Here is a 16,593-nt window from a genome sequence, read left to right on the forward strand (position 1 = left end):
TTATAGATGCAGCACAAGAAGAAGCTCATTTCTCACATTGCTGATCGCTTGTGAGGGAAGGCAACAAGTATTGAATTAGTTTGCATGAGAGGAGGGAAATTGAAATATGGATTGGGGTCGCAAATGCCTGCCAGTGCTATTGGCTGTTTCGGATATGGAGGATGAAATGTATTTTCTGTGTGTATGTGCGTGTCAGCGTGTGACTGATGCAGACAGTGCCGGCATCGAATGGTTTTCCAACGTTCCTGCACGGAGCTATTTTCCAATAACAAGTTGGGAGCAGGAGTGACACAGATGAAGTGAATGTTTTAAGAGGAAAAGTAATCTTAAAGACAAGCCAAGCCATTTCTCACTCTAGCACACAGTCTCATCCTCTGCTTCCCCTACATCACTGCTTCTGTCTTGGAGCCAGACACAAGCCAGTTCTCTTGCCATCTGCCATTTAGATGTATTTAAATCATGCATGCATGCTGAGTTTGGTCCTGTGATTTGAACTGGTCAGGTCCCTGGTCTCTGCCAGGCTGCTCAGCACAACTTGTGACCCAGGGAAGCCATCTGAATATGAATTAGTGACAACACAGTTGGTTAAAAGTGTCACTGCCCAAAAGTCAGATCCAGTTTTGCAGATATTATTTGGCATTTAAGCCTGGAAAACGGTGACCCATCCAAATGGTTTGATTACCAGATCCAGCTCTGTTGTGGCTGAAATATAATTTGATTTTGCATTTGAGAAGGATATAATTTTCACTTAAAATGAAAGCAGTAGGAATGTTCTGTCATCCCCAGGGTGTGTGTTGAGGAAATTGATGAAAACTACAGTGTGCCATGAAGCCAGCAACTGGAATTTAGATGTTAAATGAGAAAAAATAACAATAACACCCTAGATTTGTATCTAACAGAACTTAATTACTCACATATATGAATAGTGGTTGCATGCATGTTACAAATTTCAATTTGTGAAACATTTCCTTCAAAGTTTGTTTCATTTGCAGACAGTGTGGCTTATTGAGTTAATCATGTACCGTTCCAGTCATAATAATAATAATAATGATAATGATTTCCAATTGATAATAAACGATTATGATAATAAATAACTGCAAAAAGTCAGATAATTGGTAAATTGCTCAGGTCAATTTTAAAGCAAAAATGTCAAAGGCTGTACCGCTCATGGTCAAATCCTGATTTTACAACCACATCGTTGTCTGACAAAATCCTCAAACATTAAAATGAAGACAGTGATTTTAGCTCTAATTACTGTAAAATGATCAATCAGAGAGAAAGTTATAAGAGACTAAATATCTTTCTTATTTCGTCCCTCACATAGACCACAGCCTAGCATCTGGCACCCGCAACAGTTTAACCTTTATTTACCTCAACTCCAGAATCTAACCGACTTTTATTTAGGCAGGCTTGTATTTTAGTATGTATAATTGGCCATAGCGATATTGTTGTACGTTCGTTTTTGTTTGCAGTTGTTCTAATTTGCCATGTTAAAGTTACTGCATTATGTTTTAATACAAACTCAACACTTATTGCAAACATTTCAAATTAAAAGCCCTCTATCACTTCAGTTGGCAGAATCCCTTTATTTCTTAACAGGGCTTTTGTTGCTGTGCTGTAATAAGCGTATTGTGTGATTTCTAGTTGCTGGTGTTTCTGTTGTTTACATGCTATTCAGATCTACTAATTTCTTTAGTAGTTACCGATGTCTTATTTCTTTCTCTCTCTCACCCTCTCTCTTCCTGGTGTGTCTTATGTTTAATTATTCATCTGCCTCCTTTATGGACAATTGTACATGTAATGAAAGTAGTTTCTTTGCCATAATAGAGGCGAAGCTTAGTGTATTGGAAGTGCTCCTCTGCTTCCCAGCAATTCCCAAGCAGCCAGGAAACCAGAGCAGCTCGGTAGACTGCCCGTAATAAGAGGTGTAACCTTAAGCTCCCAGTTGACATCTGTACACGGTCCAGTCATGTACCAGGTTTATCTGTTTGAAAAAAAAGTCTCTGAATCTAGTTACAATGTGTTCAGTTGGCAACGCTGCAGGCTGTAAACACCCCACTAATAGAACCTGTTTGCGCCAGAAACTCCAAGGCACTCGGCTGATCAGTGGTGGGAATATGGTCAGTCAGTCAGGGACATTCGAGATTATAGGGCTGGTCCCGCTGTTTTGGTCCAGCCAAAACTTGTTAGTTGCAGCTCTAAATAATAATTACAAACTTTAAACTATTTAAGCCTTCAGTGCAAGAAATGCAGCGCTAACTGAAAACAGGTAAAAGGAAAGAATAGACAATGTTAAACAACAGTGAAAGTTTTGAAATGCATCTAAAAAGAGTAGTAAATATAGCCCCTACTGTCAGTTTTGAATATTTGTCAGCTACTTGAAGGATTACATTGAAGGCATTGCTGTAGCTTATTGTAGCCATGACAACAAAGATCGTCTGATGTTGAGGAAGTACTTATTTTAACTCAAATGATGATCTTTTCCTAACCCTTAGTAGTTTTTGTGTCTAAACATAACCAAGCCATTAGCGTTATTATAGTAAGCACGGGAACTTTCAGTACACCGCTCTCGGTACAGTTGTGTGTTTATTACAGTAACCATGACAACCGAGGTCCGGTACACATGCCGCTGTAGGGGTGCTATTTCAGGAGACACTCCTATGGGTCGTACCAGAGGGTTGGAGGACTTGTTGCTCCTGCCACCAGTATGGGGCACTATATTAGGAAACACTCCTGGGTCGCATTTGAGGGTAGGAACAAACAGCCGACATGCTTGTATGGATTGGAGGACTTGTTGAAATAAAGACATGGGAAGCCACTTGTAAGTGGTTTGATTGGTATCAATTTATGAAGTTTAAGGATAAGGACCACTCCACATCCTGAACAGAAACACTCCTGTTTCCCTTTAATGTAGAGTGTAAAAGAAGTTATGTGTCAAGGGTAGGGGACTGGCAAGAGAGGGGACAGATGGAGGCGGAGGAAGAGTATGAATCGTGGCTGTGAAATCGATAGTTCATACTGTTCTGAAATTGAAGGGATTTTTTTGGTTAGAAACCATGTGTAGGAGCTGGAATATGAAAAAGCTTTGGTGGAGGCCCCTCATGTAAGCAGCAGTATTGATATCCTGAGACCTGGTCCAATTATGGAACTGTGGGTTTTGCTAGTGCCCTTTAAAGGACCAGAATGACTCTGGTGGCATTGCCCAACTTTACCTCATCTCCTCTTCCCTGACTGGCCAACTGTTTCTGTCACCAAAGCCACACAGAAAAAGTCAAAGAAATAGAGTCTGCTGTTTCTACAGTTTCCAGAGTCTCTCTGAGGACACAGCTGCAGGATGGGAGATTTCCCCTGTTGGCAGTTCCTGTTAAGAGATTCACTGGCATTACAACATAAAGAGAAAATAATCCTCTCTCTATGTGTGGTAGTATCTGTCCGCATGTGCCTGTTGGCAAGTGGCTCAGAGAGAAACAGTCTGACTGAGTGGACTGACAGACTAAATGTCTGTGTACTAGGCAGTCTGGCTTTGTACGTTTGTACGTGCCGGTGTGTTTTGTTACTGAACAAAGGTGAGGGTTGCATGAATGTGTACAGCTCCAGCTTGCGTTGAGGTGTATTCACACATATCCCCTACAGTTCAGCAGTTATTGTGAACAGCCAGACATTAAGCAGAGAAATTGCAGCTGTTTTTACGCTTTTATTGCTGGAGCTTTTGCAGGGTAAAATGGTCTGTAATTCCCAGTCTGTGCTCCCGCTATGCTGTCCCTGCTGCTGACGCTGCTTTCATACTGCCCTTGTCTGGTTTCGTAAGGAAAAGCGACAGGAGGGTATCAGCTCCCGGAACAATATGGGAAATTTTCCCTCTACACTCTTGAGACTCAAAAAAAAGTTTACTGGCAATGAAAAGAAGGCTTTGCCTCTTACTCTGTTTCTCTTCCCCTTTGCTTCCTCTACAGTCACCATGTGTCCCATCTCTTCTTCGCCTTTCCGCTCCTCTCTCAACTCTCATTCTCTCTCCAAGTAACGGGAGTCTCATGCAATATGCTGTGTTTCCCCACTTGAGTGCTAATGAGGCAGATGAATATTCATGAAGAGGAGGCTGACATCGCTGTATTGCGATTGTGTAGAGGGTGTTTGTGTGCACAGGGACTGTGGTGGCCACATTTCTGAGGGATCCGTTTTGCAGTGAGGAGACATCAGGAGACTCTGAGCTCCTCTGCTAATGATGCAGATGTGCATCCCTGAGTTTTGTTTTGTTGGTGATTGTGGATGACCCTTTCCCAAGGCCTCCCCTCTCTCCCTGGTGGCTGCTGGCAGTGCTTAAGTCTAGCCTCCAGCTTCTGTGGAGGACAGCCAGGAGACTGAGAAGAGGAGCTGCAGCCTACACTCCTCTTCCTCCTCCTCCTCCTCTTCCTCCTCTCTGCGGTCTTGGCTCGTGACAAACAGATGCCATGGGCCACCTCTCTGGGGACCATCTCCATTCTTTTTAATATACCTCACTCTCTTTCTTGCTACCTTTCTTCATCTTTTCATTTTATGTAGCTCCTGCATTCCTATTTCTTTGAACATATTGTGCTGTGATGTCTGGAGCCGTCAGCACTACGTTATGAAGGACATGTGAAAGCACACGGCTCATTTTAGAACGGAAAGGCTGCATGATATGTGCTCATCGTGTCTCATGTGTTGCCATTTCCTCCTGTGCTCTCGATCCCCCTTCTCGCCACACTTTTTTTCGCTGTCAGCTTTGTTCTGCTCTTCAGATTCTCTTTCAGCAGTTCCTATAGTAATCTCTCACATTCTCTCTCCTCTCTTTCCTCTTTTGCTCAGCAGCCTCTCATTTGCATTTTCTCACTTACTCGTCATCATCCCAGTCTTCCTTTTTTCTCCCCACTGTCTTAAGCCTGCGGCTTTCGCTGCTCCTCTTCCCCCTTCTTATTTGCCTTTTTTCCCTCTCAACCTCTCTCTTTCCTCCCTTGTTCCTCTGTAACATATCCGACCCCCGTAGTCTACCTGAAGGAGCTCCTCTGGTTCTCTAAAATCTTTGATCTCCCACCAGCCATTTTCAACATGAGCCGATGTGTGTTTATGTCTTCGGCACAAGGTGGAAATGTGTATTTGTCTGTCTGTTTCATGCTGCTTGTGCTCGGCAACCTTTAATTTGGGAAAGGTGAGTCTTTTGGTGCTGCAGAGGAGGACACATAGTTCGACTTCCTCCTTTTATGTCTGCTATTCTGTGACATAATAGAGGCCTTCCTGCTCCTCGGTGCTCTCTGCCTCCCTGTGTTCATGAAATCGGTCGCACTGCCACTTAATATTGTCAGTTCCAGTCTAGCAGGCGTCCATGCTGATTCTCATGCACACACACATCCTTTCTGCAGTAGGGGAGAGGGTGGAGGCTGGCCAATTTATCAGCGCTCTGACTGTAAGGCTACAGGGAACCCTCCGTCTTCATCAGTTCACTCAGCAGATAGGCACACCCCAGTCACCGCTAGTAGACTTACCTCATGTGTCTCCATTACACGTTAATAACAAAGCTGTGCGGGTGACTAGAATTGGCGCTCCATGTTATGCCATGTTAGGAAACAGGGATCTGCTGAAAGCACAGGTGATACAGGTTAAAATGTATTTATTACCTCTGGAAAATGAGAAGCACCTCAGATTTATTAGCGTAGACCTTTAAGTGTTTTCCCACAGAATGGCAATGACAATAATAAACAGCTGGCCGATTATTGTAGGATAATGTTAGTAATTTCTTTATAAGCTAATGAGAAGGGCATTAGCTGAATTGTAACTGCAGTATTTGCTGACTGCTATTGTAATGGAAATGTTTATGTAACGTGTAACTGAGTGAATGCAGTACTGACAACATTAACTTGAATGTTTTTGTAGTAGTAGTAGTTTTTATTCATTCAAATCCTTATATATGCCTGCCTACATTCTTATCAATTAATGTACTCATGTACTAATGTAAGAAATTATTCACATTTAACCCTCAGAAATATCTCTGTAAACCACTCTTTTAAAAACTTGAATGTTCTCTACAGTAGAAACTTACCTCCATCCTTCCTGATAACTCTCCTGCTGTTTCCCAAGGATGTGACAGCACCTGATGCTGCCTAGCTGTTACTTTGTATGGAGTTTTTTTTTCTTTTTTGGCAGGGCATGGTCAGAAGAGAGCGCTCTAGTGTGAAAATATTACCCCCTCTGTTTCTGTACAGCAGCGGTCCCTTTGCAAAGGTTTTGATAAACTTCAAAGACAACTTGTTTCAGATTTCCGCTACACTATTCTCCATTTCATTATTTCAAGCATGACGCAGATATACAGATAATAACAAATACATTCACTTCTGAACATGTTGTACAGGCTGCAACATTTTCACTAAAATATGTGTATACTGTATATAACAATGTGCAAAAGTAGCAGGTACTAAAACAAATGTGGGGATTTAAAAAAAAAAAAAAATAGCAGGAAAATATTTTATTATTATTATTTATTATTTATTTATCATTTACTTCATGCAAAGTTAAAGTTAAAAGAGTTAAAATGTAAAAACCTGAATCAAATCAAAATTTGGTTTGACCACTCATTGCCTTAAAACAGCACCAGTTGTCTGGTGCACAGGTACACTTGTGCACAGTTTTTCAATGTGCTTTGCAGGTAAGTTGTTCCAAGAATCTTGTGAATCTTGGCTGTTTCCTTTGCTTCTGTTTTTTCATCTAATGATTTTATTCATTGCCATTTGCTAGTTCACCATGATTATTTTCATTATCAATCAATCTGCATATGAGAAAACAGTAATTTCCTAAAGCCCAAGGAGACGCTTTCAATTGTCTTGTTTTGTCAACAGCCCAAAACCCAAAGATATTCAATATTCAGTGATATAAACAGAGAAAACCAGCAAATCTGAATATTTAAGAGGATGCGACTAGGTAATCTTTGACAATATTGCTTGATAAATGACTTAGTCAATTGTTCATCATGTAAATAATAATAATCATTTCAGATTTATTTCAGTGCATCACTGAGTCCAGTCTTTGCATCTGAAAACTGCGTTCGCCAAATTAAACAAAGGCTGGAGCATCTCAGAACCCAGTATAAGGTATATTTAATTTTGAATTAAATCACATAATGGTAGAATTCATGCTAAATTATTATTATTGTATTGGACAAGGTTATGGCCCAGGTTATACTCAATATGCGAATGCATATGCGAATATTCGCAGACATGTCAGAATTACATGTCTCATGTCCTATTCTTACCTCAGACTGCATTTTGTTGCTCTCCTTGACTTGACCTTGTCTCCATGCTGTGTTCTGTCCTTGCACTCTGTTTCCTCCGCCTCATGTCTTTCCATGTTGTAACAAAAAAACTGAAGCTGCTCTTGGCCAAGCTTTGAAAAGAGCATCATATTGGTGAGGTTTGTGTTACTCTGTGAATTTATGAATGACTGGTGACTTCAAGTTGACGTTTTGTAACATTGGCTGGTAAAAGGAACAGCGATGTACTTTTTACAAATCAAGCAGCTCATTTCACTGTTGTTAAGTTTGAGCCATGGATATGTTTTGAGTTATCCTGAAAGTTGTCTTTGGACTGCTGCCTCACCTGTGTAACGTTACCTTTACCTGTCTGAGGATCCTGAGGATTAACGTTATTAACGCTGACATCAGCGGCATGGCTGTTTGCGATGGTCCTTTCAGGTTCTATTTTTTTCTGACCAGATTCCATTATAGATGATGTAGATTTAAGTTTGAGCCATCGGTCCATCTTCAAATTCAACAGCAGAGGGGGTTTGTAGCCTTGCAGAGAGAAGGAGAGACAGCTCGCCAAGTGTGTTGATGAGGGTGGAAGTCTGTCCGTCTGATTTAGCTCTTCCGGTGTGTCGTTCCGCATTCTGCAAATGTTGGCTGAACATTCTTAGACATTGATGTAAATGTGTTTGTGATTTCCCCCATTATAAGTGTTAGATTTGCTGGAACTGATGAAATTATGCAGAATACCAGTATTCGTGCACTGAAATTCAAGCCGTGCTGTTTCTGTCCCATCGGATGTCTCAGGGCTATCCTGCAACAGTGAAGGACGTCTGTCTTCTTCTTCTATCTTTACGTCTTCACACTCCGTCTCTCTGCTGTCCTTGGCCCCGTGTGCCCCCTCGCTTTTCTTGGTCCTCTGCTGATCAAAGCCCCTTAGAGGATGCTGAATGGGTCTGGGGCTGATAGTGATTTGATGATATGTGTACGTCTTCAGAATCTTCTCTTCATGTGTGATTAGATGGCGTGTGACAGGCAGTGTCGGCCCCATCAGCTCCCATTAAACCTCAGCGCCGTGCTGCCACCACCACTGTCGTTTTCATCCTTTAATGTAACACCTTCCTCACCAGCCGAATCAATTATCAGTGATTATGTTAGTGTCAAAGTCTTTAGGGGCGGTCTGAGCCCCTTTGCTGCCTCCTCCTCCACCTCCTCCTCTTTGTCATTTTGTCACCCAGCGGCCCAACAGAAGCCACACTGCACTGATCCCCAGCCAGACAGCTTTATGGACAGCTCTAAGTTTAACCTTCCTCCTCAACAGAGCTGTGACAATGCAAGGAGAGCTTATTATGCCTGACAAAACTCCCCCATGAAGGTTCTCCTCAGTGAGAAAGCTGCATAGCGATTAGCCCTATCATGTTCAATTGTGGAAGTAGCTGTCAGAGCTGGCTTGGTTGTCTTGTTGTGTCCTTGGATTAAACACGATGCACATTGCTTGAGAAGACTATGTTGTATAAGTAATAGGAGATCACAGAGCCTTTGCTCCACCATACTTGTGTTAGCTGCTAACAGGAGAATTTTCTATGCAAAATCTCTCCTCCACACTCTCCCATGTATCCCATCTCTTTCTCTCACGGGCTTTCCTCAGAATTACACACTTGGCCTTGGATTTGCTGGTGATACATGGTGTGTGTGTGTGTGTGTGTGTGTGTGTGTGTGTGTGTGTGTGTGTGTGTGTGTGTGTGTGTGTGTGTGGATTATTGCCACTGTAACACACAAGGCAGTGAGGCGGCTCGTTAAAAACCCCTCTCGGCCGCACGGTCACAGCTGTGGCTTTTCCACCTTTGTGAGTGTCAATGCTTCGTCACACTCGTGCTCACACACTTTTAGTGTGAAAGTTTTTAAATATCATGAAGCTGTAAAGGATAACACTTTCACACACATTCACATATGCACTATACCAACTGTTTGCTTAGGTTGTCTTTTTTTCAAGTAAATAAACATCAGCTGCTCCATCATGTTCCCCATCTCCTTTACATTCATGCACATACATGTTCGTCCTGAAACAGTCAGTAAAGTTGGGATCTATTCTGGATCCAGTTCCCATTTAACAAAACACCCAGATTCACTAAGCTCTGATGCTAACATCAGTCTCTCAGTAAACCCCTGTCTCTTTTCACCCTTTTTAAGCTTCTCATTTTTAGCCAGAGCTGACAGACGCTCAGCTGTTAAAATGTCAAACATGCGGATTATATCAAATGTAGCTTTTTAACATTAATGCTGTAACTAGGGTCCTGATCAAGTTTTTTTGGCCCTGATCACGATCCGAGTCCTTTAATATTGGGTATCTCCTGTTACCGAGGCTGAGCCAATACTTATGTCTATGCAGTTTGGCATGTTGAAATAACTGGTGTAGCCAACTCAATTTGGCACAACTTATTTCTCACAAGCATCTTTATCCAAATATTGTAGGTTCTGGTTCAAAGCTATTCATTTTCATATTACTCTCAGTCATATTACCCTGTTCATACATTGAGTAACACAAAGAAAACATTCCACCTTAAAAGTTGTTGTTAGCTGCCGTTAGCCTCTGAACAGCACAGTGAATTAAATGATTTTTTTTCTACCTAGCAGTGGTTAACTAGTAAAGGTAAAAGGCAGCAAAACATCCTTTCATTCATCGTTCACTCTTCTGACACTTTCGTTATTTGTGATGCCTTTGAAAAATCAGATGACAAAGTCACTCTATTAAACTTGGACTGCTGCATCCACAGTGACTGCTGGAAATGAATGCTTGCTGGTAACATTGTTGACATGATGAAACTGTTCCTGAAGTTCCAACATTTGGTCGTGTAATCAGTTATAGTTGACTAATGTGTGTAAACTTGCCAACGCAGAAACAGTAGTTACATTACATATGAAACGAACCACAAGTGATGGGTGCATTGCGATACTTCACCACACCTCACCAACAACAACAACAGTGTTTCTGTAAGAGCAGAAACACTGGACTGCAAACACAATGATAACAATACAAAAATGAAGTAGCAACATTATTGATAGTCGATTAATCCTTTAAGTTTTTTATCAAGCAAAACATTTTTGGTCACCTAGAACTTTTTCAATATTTTTTTTTTTGATATTTTACAGATCAAGATGATCAATAATAGAAAGATAGAATAAATCAATCAATAGATTAATAAAAATAATAGATTTGTTGATTATAAAAAAAAATGTATAATAATGACTGATGACTGATTACAATCCTCCACCAGAGCCAGCTGCTTTCAGGGGATGTGAGCTCAAGTGTAGCCCATCTTTCCATCAGCAGAACTTTGTGTGGAAGAATAAATCAAGGGTCAGGTTTGAAGTTGCCAGTTAGGATTAGTCATTTTAAATTCAGCTGCTGTGCTTCTTTACTTGACAAGCCTCCACTGTTGACAGGGGTGGAAGTTTGTTTTAGGCTTTTAAGATCTATTGCGTCCGTCTGCTATCTAAGATTGTTTCTTTGACTTGCTCTCCGCCCTCCCTCCCTCTCCGTCTGCCCATCCTCTCCTCCTATATGTTATCCGTGTTGAGTGGAGGTAAGGAGAGATAGTAATCTGCTGTAGCCTTGGCACTCTCTCACACTCTGGTCTCATTGAATAAGATTGATGGCCCTCTTTCTGCAATGGCTGTTGTTTTGGATGGAGAGGGAAAAAGATGGAGACAGAGAAGTGGATTTAGAATGAAAAACTGAGTGAGGGTGGGCAGGCGGTAGTGGGGGAAAAAGAGAAATGAATGTTAGCTGTAAAAGATGGAGAAATAGAAGAGGAAATGTCACAGTGAAGGAGCTTGAGAAGTCATTATTAAATTTGGTCTGTATTTTACTGAGTGAGAGTATGTGTTCACCTGTGATTGGTTTCAGATTCACACATCATTCTGTTTTCTGATGCGCATGTGCGTTATGGAATTGGCTGCACTTAGTTTGCATGTCAGCAGGATTATATTTAAATGTCAGCTTTCCTCTCAGGATGCAAATGAGGCAGGAACGTGTTGTGATGGAATGATTTTGGTACATGTGTCTCTTGTTTCTGTTGCATTACGATGATGTCGAGCCTACGAGCCTTTAAGCCTTTAAGGTATCTGGTATTCACTGTTAGCAGTCAGTGCTGAATTGCTTGGGGGAATTAGCAGCCCTTCATCCCTCGTCATGATTGGGCTATTGCTCTGTGCCCGTGTGTGGGCAGCACTGGGTTGATTGGCTGTGATGACAGTTATGCTCTTAATTGTGTCAGTTATTCTTCCTCTGTGGCTCTTTTTGAACGTAGTCAAGCGCTTGATGTAACCCCCCTGGCGTTTTGTTCCTTTCTACATATTGGTCTTTTTAAGTCTGTGCAGGTTTTAGGAGTGGCGAGACAGAGAGGAACGAGCCTGTCTTCTTCCACCTTAATTCTCTCCTCTTTCAAGGAGAGAATGGGGACTGACAGTTTTTTTTTCATTTTTGGGCTATCCCCATCTCATTGTGTCCCTGTCTGCCTTGCCCTCTACTTAATTTGTCTCATCTTCTTGTTCCTCTGTTTCTTGACTCTTGTTTGAGCTGCTGTTCCACTTCTTTCTCCCTCTGTCTTTCTCGCTCTATTTCATCAGCCCGTTGTACATTGACCTATCCTTCATCCAGCCTCTCCCCCTTCTGTGTCTTGTCAGCTCTTCATTTTTCTGCATTCTATTTTCCCTGCTCTTGTATTTTTAGTTTCCCACCTTCCTGTCTGGCAGCAGTATCCTTCTTTTTCTTTTTTAACCGTCAAACCACCCGGCGTCACGATGCTCAGACATTGCTGGGGTCGACCCATCAGGCGTCGGTGGTATCACTGGTTAGATTGTCTATTGTCATCTGTCCCCGTCTTAACTGACCACTTGAGACTGGCGGAGTCACAGGAGGGCAAAATGACTCGGGACGGAGATGACAGAAAGGGCATGAAGGTCGGGTCCCATCCTGCTTATTCAAACTGTTGATGGGCTTGTTACAAACTCCAGGTCATACCTCATTTCCTGTGGTCAAAACGCAGTACCATACCTCTGAGCAGCGTGAATATTGGACACAGAAAGTATAGACTGCAAAACAACAACCATGTTTAGTAGAGTAGTACTGTGCTGATCATTCTATCATGATAACATTAGAGCAGAAAGAAGCGATTATTCTGCAATAGCAGCCCACATGGAGGCAGTGGAAACAAGTGGTGAACACAGCATGAACAACTTAATATCACCTGTTATGTTGTCATGGCAAACTTGTCAGCCAATAGTTGCCTATTTACATATCCAGCAGACAGAGAGCAATATTAGCATTAATTAGAGTCATGTCTCTGTCCTCCTGGTGGCTGCATGTCCAATATTCAATTTTCTTTTAGCCCTGGTTTGGTCCCCACCAACCTCTGAAGGAAATATCTGGCTCTTTAGCTGCTAAATGCTCCACTGTGTTCACTTGTTAGCAGCTAACTTTGTCTGTATGCAATTTGGTGCTAAAAATGTCACGTACAGCGGGTTTCTAGAATGAGAGTAGCTTTGAAAACAGCTGGTCTAAAACAACACTATGAGAGTGGTGATCGTGAACTTGAGAGAGAACTTGTTCTAAAAGATCTGATTCATCACAATTGTGGATCTCTGACTTTGGCTGCAGGTAATGATTATTTTCATTAATTATACTTTTTGGATAGGTAAATTAACCATTTAGTGTATAAAATGTAAAAGAAAGATAAAAGTGAGAAATTACTACTGCAAGTAATCAGTCTTTTTGAAGGTGACGTCTTAAAAAAGCTTTTTTGTTTTGTTCATTTCAAAACCAGAGGTAATCAGTTGACAATAATATAAAAGAGAAACAAGCAGTAAATACTCACTTTTGAGAAGTCGGACCCAATTTGAGCTCCTGCTTTATAAACACATGAAGCAAATAATTATTGAAACAATTGAGATTAATAAAAATAATTAATACTATAGTTGTTTCAGCACTAGCTTCACCACTGACACTGACTTTTCTTATTGCAGGAGCTATAAACTTAAGCTTGCTTGACAGCTATTAATGTCGAGCAGTGATGAGGTTTCTCTGCCAAAGCTGTGAAGTCTTCTGAAAAAAAAACAATATCCTCTGTAACCATGGTGTAATGAGCTACAGTCTGCGTTCTGTAATCTGTAATGATGAAAACTAGAAGTGATGTTAAGACCAAGAGAAACAGGGATCACTGAAGTTACCTAGTCTCAACTTTGCCTTTTAAATTGCACAAACGGAAAGCAACAAAAATGTTAATTTGACTTACTGAGGAGTTGTTAGGTGGGATGGTCAGGCCACACTCGTCAAACTAGGTTGGTATTTAATAGATTGTTGAAATGAGGCCTGTCTGGGTTGCGTCTATTTTCTTGTCAGGTTTGGAGTGCATGTCCGCTTTGAGACAGAGCGCATGATCACATATTCATTTCAGGTGAGCTATTGATCAAACGGTGCTGGGCCCATACACACATCAGAGTCAGGCTAGCTTTTTGACATTTCTTTCAGGGCTCAACTGCTGCATTTTGCATCTGATTGACATTTCCTTGGTATGTATGTGTAAACATGCGGGTCTTAAGATATTTCATTCATTCATGTAGATCATCTCTTCTCTCTCTGAGGTAAAAGCCCACAGGCAGTTTGCATACTGGTCGTGAATACAAAGAACCGCAGCGTAAAACATGGCCTATTCTTTGCACAGTATATCTGGGCCAAATGTAAGTCAGCCTTTAGTGTTAAGAGTCAAAATTTATTTCACTTCTGAGGAAACTTGGGACTCACATTTCTGTAGCTATCGCCATAGTTTCAGGTCATTCGTGGCTGTTTTAAAACTAATAAAGCTTTGTACTTTATGAGCTGGGTATAAAAGAAAATTGACTGGAATCAATCATCTTTTTTTTCTGTTTAAATGTCTTAAATGTCAGGCATCTTTATGGATTGGCTGTGGTATGAGCCCAGAGAGCATCAGTGTGGCTGTTTAGCTTTAGACATTTTGTTACCATCCACAAACCTTTCTAGAATAACACTTGGCCAAACACAACCAGCCGGCTCTGTGAAATCTCTCTGCTCGCCTGTGGTTGGCAGGCCTGTGGAGTATGAGTAAGTGTATTCGGTCATGTTTATTTAGATAGAGGTGGTATTTGAAAGGGAATTAGAGTTGGAGGATTTTAATGAGACAGCCAGAGCAAACCTCTATGCCGGAGTTGAGTGCCACCGTGGGTCTATTCTGTCAGATGGTTGTACTGTTATTGGGGTCTCTGTGGGCCCTTTATATATCCCATTAACATGCAATACATACATCAAAATTATATCCACAAAGATTTTTATCTATATTTATGGGTCAGAGTATACTCAAGAAGTATTAAGAACGCAATAAACCTTGAATGTGTGTATAAATTTGCCTTAAAATATCATCAGATGAGTTACAGTTATGAACAAACTGTACAGACAAAGCTGTTTTAACTAATAACATTGTTCTTGTCCATATTAAATGAACCGTTCAAACATTCACAGGGTAGGCTTGAAAAAGTAAATGAACCCCTCAGCTAATGACATCAACAAAAGCTCAATGGAGTCAGGAGATAGAAAACTTGGAGTCCAACCAATGAAACCAGATTGGAGTGTGGGTGAGAGATACTTTGACTTAATCAAAAACATTCAAACATTTTGAGTTTCCTCTTATTCACAAGTAGTGTCTGCTGGTGTGAACCAGGCCTCACAATAAATCTCAGATCACTTATGATCAAGAATGGTTAATTACAAAGTTACTCACAGAGTTGAGATACTCATCAGTCCACAGTCAGACAAACTATAAATGGAATGATTTAGTTCTGTGGCTACTCTCCGCAGAAGAGGGCGTCCAGTTAAGGTAACTGCAAAGGCACGATACAGATGTTTAGTGAGGTAAAAATGAACCTCAGAGTAACAGCTAAAGCCTTAAAGGAATCATTGCAGCTGCTTAACATCTCTGTCTATCGTACACAAATCTTGATTGCGTGGTTGCGTGGTTGCGAGGAGCCCAGTAAAACATCAAATAAAAACATCACTGCACCCGCTGTTTGCCAAAGAGCAGCTTGACACTCCACAACACTACTGGGAAAATGTTTTGTGGACTGATGAAACTAAGGTTGAATTGTTTGTGCATGCAGCAGTATGTGTGGTGTAAAAAGGGCACTCCATACCGGCATGAAGACATCATCCCAAAGGAGATTTACGGTGGAGGAGCATCATGATTTGGAGCTTTGCTGCCTTTGGACCTGGACAGCTCAACATCATCGAGGGCAAAATGAATTCCCAAGTTTATCAACGTATCTTACAGGATAATGTCAGGGTGGCTGTCCACCTGCTGAGGCAGGACAATGACCCTAAACATCAAAGTAAATCTTCAACAGAATGACTTCAAGCATAGAAAATCCACCTGTTGGAGCAGCCCAGTCAGAGCCCAGACCATAATCCAGTAGAGATGCTGTGGAATGACCAGAAGAGAGCTGCTCGCACCAGACATCCTGAGAATATGTCTGAGCTGAAGCAACTCTGTAGGAAAAATGGTCTACAATTCCTCAAACTCAATGGTTCACTTACTTTTTCCACCAGAACTGTGAATGTTTAACGCCTGTATTCAATAAAGACACAAGAAATTATAATTGTGTGTTATTAGCTTATTGTGTTAGTCTTTACTTGTGACGTAGATAAAGATCAGATTTTATCACCAGTTAATGGAAAAAATCATTTAATTCCACAGGGTTCACATACTTTTCTTGCAACTGTACAGTTTGTATTTGGATTAGTGTTTTAATGCTGGGTGTAATTACGTAAGGAGGGCCGCTGTCCCACTTTGTTCCGCCTCGCTGTGTAAACCTCACTACAGTCTTTGTAAAACATGTGTCTTTGTAATATCTTGTCACGCAGACACACGCAAGCTCACACACACTCTCAAATCTCAAAAAAATATTCTGCATTCAAGTCTCCTACCTAACAGATGCACACACAAACAGTCAACTTGACAAGGAGTCTCTTGCAAGAATATGATAAGGCACTGGCTCACACCCACGCTCGCTCTCACAACTACAGTCTTGTTGATTCTTTCCGCTGTTTGCGTTTGCAGCTTGCCAAGGAGCTCAGGCTCGGGATAGACACGCAGCACTGACACACCTACAGACAGAGGGACATGACGGACAGAGTCCAGCTGGCTAGTCATGGCAGCAGCGAGCGGAACAGATGTGCGAGGGACTTTGATCTAGGTGAGTACCAAATAGGGTGAGGATCTTGGGGTAGGGAGAGGGGGGCATTGGTCTGTACTAATATTGGGAAATGGCAAGCATACTGT

At 41.5% G+C, this 16,593-nt stretch overlaps 1 protein-coding gene across 3 annotated transcripts in view; it reads left to right on the plus strand.

Annotated features, from left to right (window-relative positions):
- The window catches only part of LOC111660580 (speckle-type POZ protein-like), an 83,957-nt gene that overhangs the window by 5,524 nt on the left and 61,840 nt on the right, over window positions 1-16,593 (plus strand). For all 3 annotated transcript variants that reach the window (XM_023413929.2, XM_087175979.1, XM_023413927.2), the window contains one exon: window positions 16,372-16,507. The gene's annotated coding sequence lies outside the window, so the exon portion shown is untranslated. The remainder of the gene's footprint in view (window positions 1-16,371; window positions 16,508-16,593) is intronic.

Source organism: Seriola lalandi, unplaced genomic scaffold, assembly GCF_002814215.2.
Source record: "Seriola lalandi dorsalis isolate HSWRI2012SDOR001 ecotype SW California unplaced genomic scaffold, Sedor1 jcf7180002054519, whole genome shotgun sequence".
Classification (NCBI taxonomy): Eukaryota; Metazoa; Chordata; class Actinopteri; order Carangiformes; family Carangidae; genus Seriola; species Seriola lalandi.